This window comes from Oncorhynchus gorbuscha, linkage group LG09 (assembly GCF_021184085.1).
Source record: "Oncorhynchus gorbuscha isolate QuinsamMale2020 ecotype Even-year linkage group LG09, OgorEven_v1.0, whole genome shotgun sequence".
In the NCBI taxonomy this organism is placed as follows: domain Eukaryota; kingdom Metazoa; phylum Chordata; class Actinopteri; order Salmoniformes; family Salmonidae; genus Oncorhynchus; species Oncorhynchus gorbuscha.
In genome coordinates, this window is record NC_060181.1 from 10,181,700 (window position 1) to 10,202,186 (window position 20,487).

The 20,487-nt window shown below is 48.2% G+C and overlaps 1 protein-coding gene across 14 annotated transcripts in view; it reads left to right on the forward strand.

Annotated features, from left to right (window-relative positions):
• LOC124043153 (protein 4.1-like) overlaps positions 1 to 20,487 on the forward strand; it is a 151,647-nt gene that overhangs the window by 72,411 nt on the left and 58,749 nt on the right. The window lies entirely within an intron of this gene.

The following is a 20,487-nucleotide window of genomic DNA, read 5'->3' on the forward strand; positions in this document are numbered from 1 at the left end:
GTCCCGCATCAACCCCTGAATACTTCTGTTTCACGTCAAATGCATTCCTACTTGGCTACAGGATGCATGACCTGTGACCTTACCTCACTGAGGCCTGGTCAGACAGTCTGTCATGTCACTCTGAGTCTGCAACATATCTTCTCTATTTCTTTACTTTCTCTTAAGAGACATTTACTGCCACTCTAGAACCAACTAGAGTAGACTCTGAGTAGAATGGCCTGGTACTCTAGAACCAACTAGAGTAGACTCTGAGTAGAATGGCCTGGTACTCTAGAACCAACTAGAGTAGACTCTGAGTAGAATGGCCTGGTACTCTATAACCAACTAGAGTAGACTCTGAGTAGAATGGCCTGGTACTCTAGAACCAACTAGAGTAGACTCTGAGTAGAATGAGTAGAATGGCCTGCCACTCTAGAACCAACTAGAATAGACTCTGAGTAGAATGGCCTGGTACTCTAGAACCAACTAGAGTACACTCTGAGTAGAATGGCCTGGTACTCTAGAACCAACTAGAGTAGACTCTGAGTAGAATGGCCTGGTACTATAGAACCAACTAGAGTAGACTCTCAGTAGAATGGCGTGCCACTCTAGAACCAACTAGAGTAGACTCTGAGTTGAATGGCGTGCCACTCTAGAACCAACTAGAGTAGACTCTGAGTTGAATGGCGTGCCACTCTAGAACCAACTAGAGTAGACTCTGAGTAGATTGGCCTGGTACTCTAGAACCAACTAGAGTAGACTCTGAGTAGAATGGCCTGGTACTCTAGAACCAACTAGAGTAGACTCTGAGTAGAATGGCCTGGTACTCTAGAATCAACTAGAGTAGACTCTGAGTAGATTGGCGTGCCACTCTAGATCCAACTAGAGTAGACTCTGAGTAGAATGCTGTGCCACTCTAGATCCAACTAGAGTAGACTCTGAGTAGAATGCTGTGCCACTCTAGATCCAACTAGAGTAGACTCTGAGTAGAATGCCGTGCCACTCTAGAACCAACTAGAGTAGACTCTGAGTAGATTGGCGTGCCACTCTAGATCCAACTAGAGTAGACTCTGAGTAGAATGCTGTGCCACTCTAGATCCAACTAGAGTAGACTCTGAGTAGATTGGCGTGCCACTCTAGATCCAACTAGAGTAGACTCTGAGTAGAATGCTGTGCCACTCTAGATCCAACTAGAGTAGACTCTGAGTAGAATGCTGTGCCACTCTAGATCCAACTAGAGTAGACTCTGAGTAGATTGGCGTGCCACTCTAGATCCAACTAGAGTAGACTCTGAGTAGAATGCCGTGCCACTCTAGAACCAACTAGAGTAGACTCTGAGTAGATTGGCGTGCCACTCTAGATCCAACTAGAGTAGACTCTGAGTAGAATGCTGTGCCACTCTAGATCCAACTAGAGTAGACTCTGAGTAGATTGGCGTGCCACTCTAGATCCAACTAGAGTAGACTCTGAGTAGAATGCCGTGCCACTCTAGAACCAACTAGAGTAGACTCTGAGTAGATTGGCGTGCCACTCTAGATCCAACTAGAGTAGACTCTGAGTAGAATGCTGTGCCACTCTAGATCCAACTAGAGTAGACTCTGAGTAGATTGGCGTGCCACTCTAGATCCAACTAGAGTAGACTCTGAGTAGAATGCTGTGCCACTCTAGATCCAACTAGAGTAGACTCTGAGTAGAATGCTGTGCCACTCTAGATCCAACTAGAGTAGACTCTGAGTAGATTGGCGTGCCACTCTAGATCCAACTAGAGTAGACTCTGAGTAGATTGGCGTGCCACTCTAGATCCAACTAGAGTAGACTCTGAGTAGAATGCTGTGCCACTCTAGATCCAACTAGAGTAGACTCTGAGTAGAATGCTGTGCCACTCTAGATCCAACTAGAGTAGACTCTGAGTAGAATGCCGTGCCACTCTAGAACCAACTAGAGTAGACTCTGAGTAGATTGGCGTGCCACTCTAGATCCAACTAGAGTAGACTCTGAGTAGATTGGCGTGCCACTCTAGATCCAACTAGAGTAGACTCTGAGTAGAATGCTGTGCCACTCTAGATCCAACTAGAGTAGACTCTGAGTAGAATGCTGTGCCACTCTAGATCCAACTAGAGTAGACTCTGAGTAGAATGCCGTGCCACTCTAGAACCAACTAGAGTAGACTCTGAGTAGATTGGCGTGCCACTCTAGATCCAACTAGAGTATACTCTGAGTAGATTGGCGTGCCACTCTAGATCCAACTAGAGTAGACTCTGAGTAGATTGGCGTGCCACTCTAGATCCAACTAGAGTAGACTCTGAGTAGAATGCTGTGCCACTCTAGATCCAACTAGAGTAGACTCTGAGTAGAATGCCATGCCACTCTAGAACCAACTAGAGTAGACTCTGAGTAGATTGGCGTGCCACTCTAGAACCAACTAGAGTAGACTCTGAGTAGATTGGCGTGCCACTCTAGAACCAACTAGAGTAGACTCTGAGTAGATTGGCGTGCCACTCTAGAACCAACTAGAGTAGACTCTGAGTAAATTGGCGTGCCACTCTAGAACCAACTAGAGTATACTCTGATTAGATTGGCGTGCCACTCTAGATCCAACTAGAGTAGACTCTGAGTAGATTGGCGTGCCACTCTAGAACCAACTAGAGTAGACTCTGAGTAGATTGGCGTGCCACTCTAGATCCAACTAGAGTAGACTCTGAGTAGATTGGCGTGCCACTCTAGAACCAACTAGAGTAGACTCTGAGTAGAATGCCGTGCCACTCTAGATCCAACTAGAGTAGACTCTGAGTAGAATGCCGTGCCACTCTAGATCCAACTAGAGTAGACTCTGAGTAGATTGGCGTGCCACTCTAGATCCAACTAGAGTAGACTCTGAGTAGATTGGCCTGGTACTCTAGAACCAACTAGAGTAGACTCTGAGTAGATTGGCGTGCCACTCTAGATCCAACTAGAGTAGACTCTGAGTAGAATGTTGTGCCACTCTAGATCCAACTAGAGTATACTCTGAGTAGATTGGCGTGCCACTCTAGAACCAACTAGAGTAGACTCTGAGTAGAATGCCGTGCCACTCTAGATCCAACTAGAGTAGACTCTGAGTAGATTGGCGTGCCACTCTAGAACCAACTAGAGTAGACTCTGAGTAGAATGCCGTGCCACTCTAGATCCAACTAGAGTAGACTCTGAGTAGATTGGCGTGCCACTCTAGATCCAACTAGAGTAGACTCTGAGTAGATTGGCGTGCCACTCTAGAACCAACTAGAGTAGACTCTGAGTAGATTGGCGTGCCACTCTAGAACCAACTAGAGTAGACTCTGAGTAGATTGGCGTGCCACTCTAGAACCAACTAGAGTAGACTCTGAGTAGATTGGCGTGCCACTCTAGAACCAACTAGAGTAGACTCTGAGTAGATTGGCGTGCCACTCTAGAACCAACTAGAGTAGACTCTGAGTAGATTGGCGTGCCACTCTAGAACCAACTAGAGTAGACTCTGAGTAGATTGGCGTGCCACTCTAGAACCAACTAGAGTAGACTCTGAGTAGATTGGCGTGCCACTCTAGATCCAACTAGAGTAGACTCTGAGTAGATTGGCGTGCCACTCTAGAACCAACTAGAGTAGACTCTGAGTAGAATGCCGTGCCACTCTAGATCCAACTAGAGTAGACTCTGAGTAGATTGGCGTGCCACTCTAGATCCAACTAGAGTAGACTCTGAGTAGATTGGCGTGCCACTCTAGAACCAACTAGAGTAGACTCTGAGTAGATTGGCGTGCCACTCTAGAACCAACTAGAGTATACTCGGAGTAGATTGGCGTGCCACTCTAGAACCAACTAGAGTAGACTCTGAGTAGATTGGCGTGCCACTCTAGAACCAACTAGAGTATACTCTGAGTAGATTGGCGTGCCACTCTAGATCCAACTAGAGTAGACTCTGAGTAGATTGGCGTGCCACTCTAGATCCAACTACAGTAGACTCTGAGTAGATTGGCGTGCCACTCTAGAACCAACTAGAGTAGACTCTGAGTAGATTGGCGTGCCACTCTAGAACCAACTAGAGTAGACTCTGAGTAGATTGGCGTGCCACTCTAGATCCAACTAGAGTAGACTCTGAGTAGATTGGCGTGCCACTCTAGAACCAACTAGAGTATACTCTGAGTAGATTGGCGTGCCACTCTAGATCCAACTAGAGTAGACTCTGAGTAGATTGGCGTGCCACGCTACAACACAACTGACTACAGTAGAAAAGCTTATTAGAGGTATCCTTCTCTCTCCAGGTAGTTTCACACAGAGACCTCTGAATGAACGCCTGAGGCCACGCCCTTGTACCCAAAGAGAGCGAGGGACAGAGAGGCCGATATAGGGAGAGACAGACAGATGCTGAGAGAGAGATTCAGAGGTAGAAAGAGAGATGGGGTGAGAGAGATCGAGAGAGAGAGACAGTTGGTGAGACAGATCAAGATAGAGAAAGAGAGACAGATGGTGAGAGAGGGAGAGAGAGTAATGATGTGTGTGGGAGAGTGGAGAGCAAGCAAGCTGGGAAGAGGAAGTGACAGAGAGGGAAGAGAGTGGCATAGAGTGGATATAGGGTGTATATAGTGGGATATCATGCATATAGTGTTATGTAGTGTACGACCAAGAGGCTAGGGTGTTATTTGGGATTCAGACCCGTTGAGCTGAACAGTGTGGTGGCCAACCAGTCCAGTGAGCTGAACAGTGTGGTGGTCAACCAGTCCAGTGAGCTGTAAAGTGTGGTGGTCAACCAGTCCAGTGAGCTGAACAGTGTGGTGGTCAACCAGTCCAGTGAGCTGAACACAATGTGACGGCCAACCAGTCCAGTGAGCTGAACACAGTGTGGTGGTCAACCAGTCCAGTGAGCTGAACACAGTGTGGTGGCCAACCAGTCCAGCGAGCTGAACACAATGTGATGGCCAACCAGTCCAGTGAGCTGAACACAATGTGACGGCCAACCAGTCCAGAGAGCTGAACACAATGTGATGGCCAACCAGTCCAGCGAGCTGAACACAATGTGATGGCCAACCAGTCCAGCGAGCTGAACACAATGTGATGGCCAACCAGTCCAGCGAGCTGAACACAATGTGATGGCCAACCAGTCCAGCGAGCTGAACACAATGTGACGGCCAACCAGTCCAGCGAGCTGAACACAATGTGATGGCCAACCAGTCCAGTGAGCTGAACAGTGTGGTGGCCAACCAGTCCAGTGAGCTGAACAGTGTGGTGGTCAACCAGTCCAGTGAGCTGAACAGTGTGGTGGTCAACCAGTCCAGTGAGCTGAACAGTGTGGTGGTCAACCAGTCCAGTGAGCTGAACACAATGTGACGGCCAACCAGTCCAGTGAGCTGAACACAATGTGATGGCCAACCAGTCCAGTGAGCTGAACAGTGTGGTGGCCAACCAGTCCAGTGAGCTGAACACAATGTGATGGCCAACCAATCCAGTGAGCTGAACACAATGTGATGGCCAACCAGTCCAGTGAGCTGAACAGTGTGGTGGTCAACCAGTCCAGTGAGCTGAACAGTGTGGTGGTCAACCAGTCCAGTGAGCTGAACAGTGTGGTGGTCAACCAGTCCAGTGAGCTGAACACAATGTGACGGCCAACCAGTCCAGTGAGCTGAACACAATGTGATGGCCAACCAGTCCAGTGAGCTGAACAGTGTGGTGGCCAACCAGTCCAGTGAGCTGAACACAATGTGATGGCCAACCAGTCCAGTGAGCTGAACACAATGTGATGGCCAACCAGTCCAGTGAGCTGAACAGTGTGGTGGCCAACCAGTCCAGTGAGCTGAACACAATGTGATGGCCAACCAGTCCAGTGAGCTGAACACAATGTGATGGCCAACCAGTCCAGTGAGCTGAACAGTGTGGTGGCCAACCAGTCCAGTGAGCTGAACACAATGTGATGGCCAACCAGTCCAGTGAGCTGAACACAATGTGATGGCCAACCAGTCCAGTGAGCTGAACAGTGTGGTGGTCAACCAGTCCAGCGAGCTGAACACAATGTGATGGCCAACCAGTCCAGCGAGCTGAACACAAGTGACGGCCAACCAGTCCAGTGAGCTGAACAGTGTGGTGGTCAACCAGTCCAGTGAGCTGAACAGTGTGGTGGTCAACCAGTCCAGTGAGCTGAACAGTGTGGTGGCCAACCAGTCCAGTGAGCTGAACAGTGTGGTGGCCAACCAGTCCAGTGAGCTGAACAGTGTGGTGGTCAACCAGTCCAGTGAGCTGAACAGTGTGGTGGTCAACCAGTCCAGTGAGCTGAACAGTGTGGTGGCCAACCAGTCCAGTGAGCTGAACACAATGTGACGGCCAACCAGTCCAGCGAGCTGAACACAATGTGACGGCCAACCAGTCCAGTGAGCTGAACAGTGTGATGGCCAACCAGTCCAGTGAGCTGAACAGTGTGGTGGTCAACCAGTCCAGTGAGCTGAACAGTGTGGTGGCCAACCAGTCCAGTGAGCTGAACAGTGTGGTGGCCAACCAGTCCAGTGAGCTGAACAGTGTGGTGGCCAACCAGTCCAGTGAGCTGAACAGTGTGGTGGCCAACCAGTCCAGCGAGCCAAAGAGTCTGGAACTCGAGGGCAGCGTGTGTCTCTGTGTGGCGTCCAGGGAAATTATCTGTATGATCTCCCCCATTTACACGACACACTTAATAGGAAAGGTGATAGGAAAGGTGATAGGGAAGGTGATAGGAAAGGTGATATGAAAGGTGATAGGAAAGGTGATAGGAAAGGTGATAGGGAAGGTGATAGGGAAGGTGATAGGAAAGGTGATAGGAAAGGTGATAGGGAAGGTGATAGGGAAGGTGATAGGAAAGGTGATAGGGAAGGTGATAGGAAAGGTGATAGGGAAGGTGATAGGAAAGGTGATATGAAAGGTGATAGGAAAGGTGATAGGAAAGGTGATAGGAAAGGTGATAGGAAAGGTGATATGGAAGGTGATAGGAAAGGTGATAGGGAAGGTGATAGGAAAGGTGATAGGAAAGGTGATATGAAAGGTGATAGGAAAGGTGATAGGAAAGGTGATAGGAAAGGTGATAGGAAAGGTGATAGGAAAGGTGATAGGAAAGGTGATAGGAAAGGTGATAGGAAAGGTGATAGGAAGGTGATAGGGAAGGTGATAGGAAAGGTGATAGGGAAGGTGATAGGGAAGGTGATAGGAAAGGTGATAGGAAAGGTGATATGAAAGGTGATAGGAAAGGTGATAGGGAAGGTGATAGGGAAGGTGATAGGAAAGGTGATAGGAAAGGTGATAGGAAAGGTGATAGGGAAGGTGATAGGAAAGGTGATAGGAAAGGTGATAGGAAAGGTGATAGGAAAGGTGATAGGAAGGTGATAGGGAAGGTGATAGGAAACGTGATAGGGAAGGTGATAGGAAACGTGATAGGGAAGGTGATAGGAAAGGTGATAGGAAACGTGATAGGGAAGGTGATAGGAAAGGTGATAGGAAGGGTGATAGGAAAGGTGATAGGGAAGGTGATAGGAAAGGTGATAGGAAGGTGATAGGAAAGGTGATAGGGAAGGTGATAGGAAAGGTGATAGGAAGGTGATAGGAAAGGTGATAGGGAAGGTGATAGGAAGGTGATAAAAGGTGATAGGAAGGTGATAGGGAAGGTGATAGGGAAGGTGATAGGTGATAGGGAAGGTGATAGGAAGGTGATAGGAAAGGTGATGTCTTGGCTCTCAGGAAGGTGATAGGAAGGTGATAGGGAAGGTGATAGGGAAGGTGATAGGGAAACCTGATAGGAAAGGTGATAGGAAGGTGATAGGAAAGGTGATAGGGAAGGTGAAGGAAAGGTGATAGGGAAGGTGATAGGAAGGTGATAGGGAAGGTGATAGGAAACGTGATAGGAAAGGTGATAGGAAACGTGATAGGAAAGGTGATAGGAAGGTGATAGGAAAGGTGATAGGAAGGGTGATAGGGAAGGTGATAGGGAAGGTGATAGGGAAGGTGATAGGGAATGTGTATCGCCTGGTTGCTTTTAGCTACCATGCTCAGTATTGAAGCCTATTAAAATAAACCTCATTTTCTTTTAGTTGCAAGTTTGCAGTCTTTTGTAAAAGCATGCTGTTATGAACATGCATTCTGTTGTCTTGGCTCTCAGTAGCCTACCTCTCACTACCGTTCTCAGCATGAAATCCTATTCAAAACCTCCTTCTCTGTTAGTTGCGAGTCTGGCTGCAATATTTGTCAGCATCTCAGTGAATCCTGCTGTTCTGAACACGTGTTCTCTTGAGGAGCCGGTCCTCAGACCAACTCACTGGGCTGGTCAGAGGAAGGCCCTAAAACGACTCCAGCCACCCGAGCTTGTCCTCAGATCCTCAGACCAACTCACTGGGCTGGTCAGAGGAAGGCCCTAAAACGACTCCAGCCACCCGAGATTGTCCTCAGATCCTCAGACCAACTCACTGGGCTGGTCAGAGGAAGGCCCTAAAGAGCCACCCAAGAGGCTTCTAAACAGCTTCTACCCCCATGAGACTCCTGAACACAAAGTCTTCAAAAAGCTACCCAGACTATTTGCATTGCCCCTTCCCCCCTCTCCCTCTCTTTACGCCACTACTACTCTGTTGCCATCTATGCATAGTCACTTTAATAATTCTACCTACATGTACATAGTACCTCAACTAACCGGTGCCCCAACACATTGACTCTGTATCGGTACCCCCCTGTATATATTGTTATTTCACTACTGCTGTTTAATGACTTGTTACTTTTATCTCTTATTCTTATCCATATTTTTTTAAACTGCATTGTTGGTTAGGGGCTCGTAAGTAAGCATTTCACTGTAAGGTCTACTACACCTGTGGTATTCGGCGCATTTGACTAATAAAATGTTATTTGTTTATCTATCCTCCTGATCTGAGGACTAGAAGAGCTTGTTTATCGATCCTCCTCATCTGCATCTGAACTGTGAATTTCAGGACATTTGGAATTACAAGACAAACTTGCCCTCTTGGCTCTCAGCTCAACATTTCCATCTGCTGGTCACCGTACCACAGTACAGTGCAATGGATTGTGTTAAAGTACTGTACAGGCCAAAACACAGTCCTTTATTTCTTTCTGCTCATGACCTCAGCTGCTGTCTTCGTAATGATAATACATGGGTTTTATATTAGGAGCTTTTCAAGGACCCTAAGACCCATCATCAAGGACCCCAAGACCCATCATCAAGGACCCCAAGACCCATCATCAAGGACCCTAAGACCCATCATCAAGGACCCTAAGACCCATCATCAAGGACCCCAAGACCCATCATCAAGGACCCCAAGACCCATCATCAAGGACCCTAAGACCCATCATCAAGGACCCCAAGACCCATCATCAAGGACCCCAAGACCCATCATCAAGGACCCTAAGACCCATCATCAAGGACCCCAAGACCCATCATCAAGGACCCTAAGACCCATCATCAAGGACCCTAAGACCCATCATCAAGGATCCTCAGACCCATCATCAAAGACCCTAAGACCCATCATCAAGGACCCTAAGACCCATCATCAAGGATCCTCAGACCCATCATCAAGGACCCTAAGACCCATCATCAAGGATCCTCAGACCCATCATCAAGGACCCTAAGACCCATCATCAAGGACCCTAAGACCCATCATCAAGGACCCTAAGACCCATCATCAAGGACCCTAAGACCCATCATCAAGGACCCTAAGACCCATCATCAAGGACCCTAAGACCCATCATCAAGGACCCTAAGACCCATCATCAAGGATCCTCAGACCCATCATCAAGGACTCTAAGACCCATCATCAAGGACCCTAAGACCCATCATCAAGGACCCTAAGACCCATCATCAAGGATCCTCAGACCCATCACCAAGGACTCTAAGACACATCACCAAGGACCCTAAGACCCATCATCAAGGACCCTAAGACCCATCATCAAAGACCCTATGAGCCATCATCAATGACCCTAAGAGCCATCATCAATGACCCTAAGACCCATCACCAAGGACCCTAAGACCCATCATCAATGACCCTAAGACCCATCACCAAGGACCCTAAGACCCATCATCAAGGACCCTAAGACCCATCATCAAGGACCCTAAGACCAATCATCAAGGACCCTAAGAGCCATCATCAAGGATCCTCAGACCCATCACCAAGGACTCTAAGACCCATCATCAAGGACCCTAAGACCCATCATCAAGGACCCTAAGACCCATCATCAAGGATCCTCAGACCCATCACCAAGGACTCTAAGACACATCACCAAGGACCCTAAGACCCATCATCAAGGACCCTAAGACCCATCATCAAAGACCCTACGAGCCATCATCAATGACCCTAAGAGCCATCATCAATGACCCTAAGACCCATCACCAAGGACCCTAAGACCCATCATCAATGACCCTAAGACCCATCACCAAGGACCCTAAGACCCATCATCAAGGACCCTAAGACCCATCATCAAGGACCCTAAGACCCATCACCAAGGACCCTAAGACCCATCACCAAGGACCCTAAGAGCCATCATCAAGGATCCTCAGACCCATCATCAATGACCCTAAGACCCATCAATGACCCTAAGACCCATCAAAGGACCCTAAGACCCATCATCAATGACCCTAAGACCCATCATCATCAAGGACCCTAAGACCCATCATCAATGACCCTAAGACCCATCATCAATGACCCTAAGACCCATCATCAATGACCCTAAGACCCATCACCAAGGACCCTAAGACCCATCATCAATGACCCTAAGACCCATCATCAATGGACCCTAAGACCCATCATCAATGACCCTAAGACCCATCACCCCTAAGACCCATCATCAATGACCCTAAGACCCATCATCAATCAATGACCCTAAGACCCATCATCAATGACCCAAGACCCATCATCAATGACCCCCATCAAGACCCATCATCAATGACCCTAAGACCCATCACCAAGGACCCTAAGACCCATCATCAATGACCCTAAGACCCATCACCAAGGACCCTAAGACCCATCATCAATGACCCTAAGACCCATCATCAATGACCCTAAGACCCATCATCAATGACCCTAAGACCCATCACCAAGGACCCTAAGACCCATCATCAAGACCCTAAGACCCATCATCAATGACCCTAAGACCCATCATCAATGACCCTAAGACCCATCATCAAGACCCATCATCAATGACCCTAAGACCCATCATCAATGACCCTAAGACCCATCATCAATGACCCTAAGACCCATCATCAAGGACCCTAAGACCCATCATCAATGACCCTAAGACCCATCATCAATGACCCTAAGACCCATCATCAAGACCCTAAGACCCATCATCAAGGACCCTAAGACCCATCATCAAAGACCCTAAGACCCATCATCAAGGACCCTAAGACCCATCATCAAGGACCCTAAGACCCATCATCAAAGACCCTAAGACCCATCATCAAGACCCTAAGACCCATCATCAAGGACCCTAAGACCCATCATCAAGGACCCTAAGACCCATCATCAATGACCCTAAGACCCATCATCAAGGACCCTAAGACCCATCATCAAGGACCCTAAGACCCATCATCAATGACCCTAAGACCCATCATCAAGGACCCTAAGACCCATCATCAAGACCCTAAGACCCATCATCAAGGACCCTAAGACCCATCATCAAGGACCCTAAGACCCATCATCAAGGACCCTAAGACCCATCATCAAGGACCCTAAGACCCATCATCAAGGACCCTAAGACCCATCATCAATAAGACCCATCATCAGACCCTAAGACCCATCATCAATGACCCTAAGACCCATCATCAATGACCCTAAGACCCATCATCAAAGACCCATCAAGACCCATCATCAAGGACCCTAAGACCCATCATCAAAGACCCTAAGACCCATCATCAAGGACCCTAAGACCCATCATCAAGGACCCTAAGACCCATCATCAATGACCCTAAGACCCATCATCAAGGACCCTAAGACCCATCATCAAGGACCCTAAGACCCATCATCAAAGACCCTAAGACCCATCATCAAGGACCCTAAGACCCATCACCAAGGACCCTAAGAGCCATCATCAAGGACCCTAAGAGCCATCATCAATGACCCTAAGAGCCATCACCAATGACCCTAAGAGCCATCATCAAGGACCCTAAGACCCATCACCAAGGACCCTAAGAGCCATCATCAAGGACCCTAAGACCCATCACCAAGGACCCTAAGACCCATCACCAAGGACCCTAAGAGCCATCATCAAGGACCCTAAGAGCCATCATCAATGACCCTAAGAGCCATCACCAATGACCCTAAGAGCCATCACCAAGGACCCTAAGAGCCATCATCAATGACCCTAAGAGCCATCATCAAGGACCCTAAGACCCATCACCAAGGACCCTAAGACCCATCATCAAGGACCCTAAGACCCATCACCAATGACCCTAAGACCCATCATCAATGACCCTAAGACCCATCATCAAGGACCCTAAGACCCATCATCAAGGACCCTAAGACCCATCATCAAGGACCCTAAGACCCATCATCAAGGACCCTAAGACCCATCATCAAGGACCCTAAGACCCATCATCAAGGACCCTAAGACCCATCATCAAGGACCCTAAGACCCATCATCAAGGACCCTAAGACCCATCACCAAGGACCCTAAGACCCATCACCAAGACCCATCATCAAGACCCTAAGACCCATCATCAAAGACCCTAAGACCCATCATCAAGGACCCTAAGACCCATCATCAATGACCCTAAGACCCATCATCAATGACCCTAAGACCCATCATCAATGACCCTAAGACCCATCATCAAGGACCCTAAGACCCATCATCAATGACCCTAAGACCCATCATCAAGGACCCTAAGACCCATCATCAAGGACCCTAAGACCCATCATCAAGGACCCTAAGACCCATCATCAAGGACCCTAAGACCCATCATCAAGGACCCTAAGACCCATCATCAAGGACCCTAAGACCCATCATCAAGGACCCTAAGACCCATCATCAAGGACCCTAAGACCCATCATCAAGGACCCTAAGACCCATCATCAAGGACCCTAAGACCCATCATCAAAGACCCTAAGACCCATCATCAAAGGACCCTAAGACCCATCATCAAGGACCCTAAGACCCATCATCAAGGACCCTAAGACCCATCATCAAGGACCCTAAGACCCATCATCAATGACCCTAAGACCCATCATCAAGGACCCTAAGACCCATCATCAATGACCCTAAGACCCATCATCAAGGACCCTAAGACCCATCATCAATGACCCTAAGACCCATCACCAAGGACCCTAAGACCCATCATCAATGACCCTAAGACCCATCACCAAGGACCCTAAGACCCATCATCAATGACCCTAAGACCCATCACCAAGGACCCTAAGACCCATCATCAATGACCCTATGACCCATCACCAAGGACCCTAAGACCCATCATCAATGACCCTAAGACCCATCATCAATGACCCTAAGACCCATCATCAATGACCCTAAGACCCATCACCAAGGACCCTAAGACCCATCATCAATGACCCTAAGACCCATCATCAATGACCCTAAGACCCATCATCAATGACCCTAAGACCCATCACCAAGGACCCTAAGACCCATCATCAATGACCCTAAGACCCATCACCAAGGACCCTAAGACCCATCATCAATGACCCTAAGACCCATCATCAATGACCCTAAGACCCATCATCAATGACCCATAAGACCCATCATCAAGGACCCTAAGACCCATCATCAATGACCCTAAGACCCATCATCAATGACCCTAAGACCCATCATCAATGACCCTAAGACCCATCACCAAGGACCCTAAGACCCATCATCAATGACCCTAAGACCCATCATCAATGACCCTAAGACCCATCATCAATGACCCTAAGACCCATCATCAAGGACCCTAAGACCCATCATCAAGGACCCTAAGACCCATCATCAATGACCCTAAGACCCATCATCAAGGACCCTAAGACCCATCATCAAGGACCCTAAGACCCATCATCAATGACCCTAAGACCCATCATCAAGGACCCTAAGACCCATCATCAAGGACCCTAAGACCCATCATCAAGGACCCTAAGACCCATCACCAAGGACCCTAAGACCCATCACCAAGGACCCTAAGACCCATCATCAAAGACCCTAAGACCCATCATCAAAGACCCTAAGACCCATCATCAAGGACCCTAAGACCCATCATCAATGACCCTAAGACCCATCATCAATGACCCTAAGACCCATCATCAAGGACCCTAAGACCCATCATCAATGACCCTAAGACCCATCATCAATGACCCTAAGACCCATCATCAAGGACCCTAAGACCCATCATCAATGACCCTAAGACCCATCATCAAGGACCCTAAGACCCATCATCAATGACCCTAAGACCCATCATCAAGGACCCTAAGACCCATCACCAAGGACCCTAAGACCCATCACCAAGGACCCTAAGACCCATCATCAAAGACCCTAAGACCCATCATCAAGGACCCTAAGACCCATCATCAATGACCCTAAGACCCATCATCAATGACCCTAAGACCCATCATCAATGACCCTAAGACCCATCATCAAAGACCCTAAGACCCATCATCAAGGACCCTAAGACCCATCATCAAAGACCCTAAGACCCATCATCAAGGACCCTAAGACCCATCACCAAGGACCCTAAGAGCCATCATCAATGACCCTAAGACCCATCATCAAGGACCCTAAGACCCATCACCAAGGACCCTAAGACCCATCATCAAGACCCTAAGACCCATCATCAAGGACCCTAAGACCCATCACCAAGGACCCTCCATCATCAAGGACCCCATCATCAATGACCCTAAGCCATCATCAAGAGACATCAAGGACCCTAAGAGCCATCATCAATGACCCTAAGAGCCATCATCAACCCTAAGACCCTATCATCAGACCCTAAGACCCATCATCAAGGACCCTAAGACCCATCACCAAGGACCCTAAGACCCATCATCAAGGACCCTAAGACCCATCATCAAGGACCCTAAGACCCATCATCAAGGACCCTAAGAGCCATCATCAAGGACCCTAAGACCCATCATCAAGACCCTAAGACCCATCATCAATGACCCTAAGAGCCATCATCCAAGGACCCTAAGACCCATCATCAAGGACCCTAAGACCCATCAAGGACAAGACCCATCAAGGACCCTAAGACCCATCATCAAGGACCCTAAGACCCATCATCAAGGACCCTAAGACCCATCATCAAGGACCCTAAGACCCATCATCAAGGACCCTAAGACCCATCAAAGGACCCTAGACCCATCATCAAGGACCCTAAGACCCATCATCAAGGACCCTAAGACCCATCATCAAGGACCCTAAGACCCATCATCAAGGACCCTAAGACCCATCATCAAGGACCCTAAGACCCATCATCAAGGACCCTAAGACCCATCATCAAGGACCCTAAGACCCATCATCAAGGACCCTAAGACCCATCATCAAGGACCCTAAGACCCATCATCAAGGACCCTAAGACCCATCATCAAGGACCCTAAGACCCATCATCAAGGACCCTAAGACCCATCATCAATGACCCTAAGACCCATCATCAAGGACCCTAAGACCCATCATCAAGGACCCTAAGACCCATCATCAAGGACCCTAAGACCCATCATCAGGACCCTAAGACCCATCATCAAGGACCCTAAGACCCATCATCAAGGACCCTAAGACCCATCATCAAGGACCCTAAGACCCATCATCAAGGACCCTAAGACCCATCATCAAGGACCCTAAGACCCATCATCAAAGACCCTAAGACCCATCATCAAGGACCCTAAGACCCATCATCAAGGACCCTAAGACCCATCATCAAGGACCCTAAGACCCATCATCAAGGACCCCCATCAAATGACCCCATCATCAAGGACCCTAAGACCCATCATCAATGACCCTAAGACCCATCATCAAGGACCCTAAGACCCATCATCAAGGACCCTAAGACCCATCATCAAGGACCCTAAGACCCATCATCAAGGACCCTAAGACCCATCATCAAGGACCCTAAGACCCATCATCAAGGACCCTAAGACCCATCATCAATGACCCTAAGACCCATCATCAAGGACCCTAAGACCCATCATCAAGGACCCTAAGACCCATCATCAAGGACCCTAAGACCCATCATCAAGGACCCTAAGACCCATCATCAAGGACCCTAAGACCCATCATCAAGGACCCTAAGACCCATCATCAAGGACCCTAAGACCCATCATCAAGGACCCTAAGACCCATCATCAAGGACCCTAAGACCCATCATCAAGGACCCTAAGACCCATCATCAAGGACCCTAAGACCCATCATCAAGGACCCTAAGACCCATCATCAAGGACCCTAAGACCCATCATCAAGGACCCTAAGACCCATCAAAGGACCCTAAGACCCATCATCCCAATCAAGGACCCTAAGACCCATCATCAAGGACCCTAAGACCCATCATCAAGGACCCTAAGACCCATCATCAAGGACCCTAAGACCCATCATCAAGGACCCTAAGACCCATCATCAAGGACCCTAAGACCCATCATCAAGGACCCTAAGACCCATCATCAATCAAGGACCCTAAGACCCATCATCAAGGACCCTAAGACCCATCAAGACCCAAGACCCATCAAAGGACCCTAAGACCCATCATCAAGGACCCTAAGACCCATCATCAAGGACCCTAAGACCCATCATCAAGGACCCTAAGACCCATCATCAAGGACCTAAGACCCATCATCAAGGACCCTAAGACCCATCATCAAGGACCCTAAGACCCATCATCAAGGACCCTAAGACCCATCATCAAGGACCCTAAGACCCATCATCAAGGACCCTAAGACCCATCATCAAGGACCCTCATCAAGGACCCTAAGACCCATCATCAAGGACCCTAAGACCCATCATCAAAGACCCTAAGACCCATCATCAAGGACCCTAAGACCCATCATCAAGGACCCTAAGACCCATCATCAAGGACCCTAAGACCCATCATCAAGGACCCTCAAGACCCATCATCAAGGACCCTAAGACCCATCATCAAGGACCCTAAGACCCATCATCAAGGACCCTAAGACCCATCAAGGACCCTAAGACCCATCATCAAGGACCCTAAGACCCATCATCAAGGACCCTAAGACCCATCACCAAGGACCCTAAGACCCATCATCAAGGACCCTAAGACCCATCATCAAGGACCCTAAGACCCATCATCAAGGACCCTAAGACCCATCATCAAGGACCCTAAGACCCATCATCAAGGACCCTAAGACCCATCATCAATGACCCTAAGACCCATCATCAATGACCCTAAGACCCATCATCAAGACCCTAAGACCCATCATCAAGGACCCTAAGACCCATCATCAAGGACCCTAAGACCCATCATCAAGGACCCTAAGACCCATCATCAAGGACCCTAAGACCCATCATCAAGGACCCTAAGACCCATCATCAAGGACCCTAAGACCCATCATCAAGGACCCTAAGACCCATCACCAAGGACCCTAAGACCCATCATCAAGGACCCTAAGACCCATCATCAAGGACCTAAGACCCATCATCAAGGACCCTAAGACCCATCATCAAGGACCCTAAGACCCATCATCAAGGACCCTAAGACCCATCATCAATGACCCTAAGACCCATCATCAAGGACCCTAAGACCCATCATCAAGGACCCTAAGACCCATCATCAAGGACCCTAAGACCCATCATCAAGACCCTAAGACCCATCATCAAGGACCCTAAGACCCATCATCAAGGACCCTAAGACCCATCATCAAGGACCCTAAGACCCATCATCAAGGACCCTAAGACCCATCATCAAGGACCCTAAGACCCATCATCAAGGACCCTAAGACCCATCATCAAGGACCCTAAGACCCATCATCAAGGACCCTAAGACCCATCATCAAGGACCCTAAGACCCATCATCAAGGACCCTAAGACCCATCATCAAGGACCCTAAGACCCATCATCAAGGACCCTAAGACCCATCATCAATGACCCTAAGACCCATCATCAAGGACCCTAAGACCCATCATCAATGGACCCTAAGACCCATCATCAAGGACCCTAAGACCCATCATCAAGGACCCTAAGACCCATCATCAAGGACCCTAAGACCCATCATCAAGGACCCTAAGACCCATCATCAAGGACCCTAAGACCCATCATCAAGAAGACCCATCATCAAGGACCCTAAGACCCATCATCAAGGACCCTAAGACCCATCATCAAGGACCCTAAGACCCATCATCAAGGACCCTAAGACCCATCATCAAGGACCCTAAGACCCATCATCAAGGACCCTAAGACCCATCATCAAGGACCCTAAGACCCATCATCAAGGACCCTAAGACCCATCATCAAGGACCCTAAGACCCATCATCAAGGACCCTAAGACCCATCATCAAGGACCCTAAGATGCTTGTCTTGTCCCATCATCTTTTTTCAAATCTTTAATCACAGCCTCTTTACTGTAATGATGATTGATCCCAACACCTTCAGCAGCTGTTGATGTTCCTGCTGAGGTGGAGGTGGAGGTGGTAGGGGCAGGAGGTCTCAGAGAGAGAAGGATGTCTGGTTCCACCTCCACTAACTTTCCCCAAATTCATGGTGGACCAAAGTCTCGGCTGCAGCAGCAGTGGTTCTACACCTGCATTGCTTGCTGTTTGGGGTTTTAGGCTGGGTTTCTGTACAGCACTTTGAGATATCAGCTGATGTACGAAGGGCTATATAAATACATTTGATTTGATTTGGTGGTCCTTGGGCCAGAGCCTGAGGGAGAGGATGGAGCGAGTGGAGGCCCAACAGACAGCCCTGAACGCCCCCAGAGGCTGGCCTTGCTGGAGGAGGAGATCCAGAGTTAGAGCCGGAGTCAGCCACCATCCTAGTGGATAGGATGAGCAGGCTTGAGGGACCAGGACTGATGGTTTGTGCTGATGGACCACGACCCACTGCTTGAAATGTCTGCTGGAATATGTGGTTTTGCTTTGGTTCCTGAGAAACCCCAAGCACATACAGGAAGAGTAGCTTGAAGGAGAGTCCCTCCACCCTGCGCTTACTCACCCAGGGACTGACCTTGTTCTTCAAGAGACAACGCCACACTTAACAAGCTGCTGTGTTATGTTGTCGACTCGAAATGTCTGCCGCAATATGTGGCTTTGCTTTGCTCCCCGAGGACAATGTTACATTATTAGCCACAGCAGCTGCTGAGCCTGTGTGTGAACTAAATGACAAATCTATATGACTTCCTGTGGGAACCCGTCAGTCCCAAGACATCCACTGTTCCGTGTGGTAAATGGCAGAAGGCTTAAAATAACTCTACGACGCCACAGAAGAAGAAGAAGAATGGGTCTAACTTTTTATACATTTTAATAGTCTTAACTTTCACAAGTGGAAACTTCTCATTCTGAGGATATCATGATTCCCACCCCCCTCTTATAATAACCACAGCTTGATATTGTCTGTTTCTTCCTCTGAAGTTCTTTGCTCAGCTATGGATGTCTTGTCCTGGCCCCGTTGTGTTCTCACTTGGCTTTGCAGCGGATACGTAGAGAAGAATTCTACTTGGCTTTGCAGCAGATAGGTAGAGAAGAATTCTACTTGGCTTTGCAGCAGATATGTAGAGAAGAATTCTACTTAGACAAGAATTCTACTTGGCTTTGCAGCAGATAGGTAGAGAAGAATTCTACTTGGCTTTGCAGCAGATAGGTAGAGAAGAATTCTACTTGGCTTTGCAGCAGATAGGTAGAGAAGAATTCTACTTGGCTTTGCAGCAGATAGGTAGAGAAGAATTCTACTTGGCTTTGCAGCAGATAGGTAGAGAAGAATTCTACTTGGCAGCAGATAGGTAGAGAAGAATTCTACTTGGCTTTGCAGCAGATAGGTAGAGAAGAATTCTACTTGGCTTTGCAGCAGATAGGTGCAGCAGATAGGTAGAGAAGAATTCTACTTGGCTTTGCAGCAGATAGGTAGAGAAAAAGCTACTTGGCTTTGCTGGCTTTGCTTTGCAGCAGGTATAGGCTTGTAGGTAGAGAAGAATTCTACTTGGCTTTGCAGCAGATAGGTAGAGAAGAATTGTACTTGGCTTTGCAGCAGATAGGTAGAGAAGAATTCTACTTGGCTTTGCAGCAGATAGGTAGAGAAGAATTCTACTTGGCTTTGCAGCAGATAGGTAGAGAAGAATGCTACTTGGCTTTGCAGCAGATAGGTAGAGAAGAAAGCTACTTGGCTTTGCAACAGATAGGTAGAGAAGAATGCTACTTGGCTTTGCAGCAGATAGGTAGAGAAAAAAGCTACTTGGCTTTGCAGCAGATAGGTAGAGAAGAATTCTACTTGGCTTTGCAGCAGATAGGTAGAGAAAAAAGCTACTTGGCTTTGCAGCAGATAGGTAGAGAAGAATTCTACTTGGCTTTGCAGCAGATAGGTAGAGAAAAATGCTACTTGGCTTTGCAGCAGATAGGTAGAGAAGAATTCTACTTGGCTTTGC